The sequence below is a fragment of the Frankliniella occidentalis genome, unplaced genomic scaffold, assembly GCF_000697945.3.
Source record: "Frankliniella occidentalis isolate FOCC.00 unplaced genomic scaffold, Focc_3.1 Scaffold360, whole genome shotgun sequence".
Taxonomy (NCBI): Eukaryota; Metazoa; Arthropoda; class Insecta; order Thysanoptera; family Thripidae; genus Frankliniella; species Frankliniella occidentalis.
The window spans coordinates 10,602-11,689 of record NW_026267483.1 but is presented as its reverse complement, the minus strand read 5'-3'; positions in this window follow the sequence as shown (position 1 = coordinate 11,689).

Genomic DNA, 1,088 nt, shown 5'->3' with positions numbered 1-1,088 from the left:
GTAAGCTGCTGGCAGCTTTTGCCGATGCTGCGGGCTCCGAAGTTTCACCTTGGATTTGGTACCGAGCGTTTTATTTTTATTTTTTGTTAAAGAAAGTTCTGTTGCAGTGTTTTGATTCTTTTTTTTTTTAAGTTACCGTCTTTGCTTGGTGGGAAGAATTGGGAAGCCCTTTGTTCTGGTTCTGGTGGCTAACTTCGAGAAGAGGCTAGTTTTCTCCCTATTCTTTGTATCTGTGAAGTCTGTGGGTTTTTCTGGAAAATATGGAAAAGATGCTTCTGAACAACATTGTTTGTTTTTTCCACAATTTGAGCTTTACCTTTTTACTACTGTAAACTTCTTTGTCTTCCAGGTTGCATGGAGATATTAAAAAAATCAATCAAGGACTGCCAGAGGGAGTTGTTAGGTATAAGGGTTATCTCTACTTCCATTGAATTTTACCTTATTCCATTTTGTTATTTAATTTTAACAGCCACTAATTTTTGCTTTTCTCCTCAGCCTTGCCCCTGTGGAAGGCGAAACGGACCAAATTTGATGAATTGGAGGGCTGCTATCGAAGGGCCTGTTGGATCAATTATGAAGGTGGAGTTTTTAATTAACCTGGATATAAGTATACCAGCAGATTACTCACTATCTCCTCCAAAAGGAAGTCAATGTGCACTTGTAAAAACAGTTGTCTCCTGATTAAGCATTATGCATGTTGTAATTTCGTTTTTATTTGAAATCAAGGGAAATGTTTCTACGCTCTAACAAGATTTTTTCCTGGTAACAGGTGACAACGCTTACGAAAATTTACCACCCCCCAACATATCTAGCTCCGGCTACATATGTAATAGCATTTTAAAGAGAAAGGAAGACGATGGACAGTGGGTATCTGGGACCACCCTCCCTATGCTGATGATTGCTCTGCAGAGCCTGCTCTCAGGCCCGAATCCAGGTAAGGGGAATAGAAATATTTTGTGGAGAACTAGGGTAGATCAAAATAAACAACGTAGAATGTACTATGAGCAGCCTAAGAAATATTTTCTAGCTCTATGGGAGTTAGAAAAATACTTTGTGCAAGGAGCTCTCTAAAAGCCTACTGTGAAACT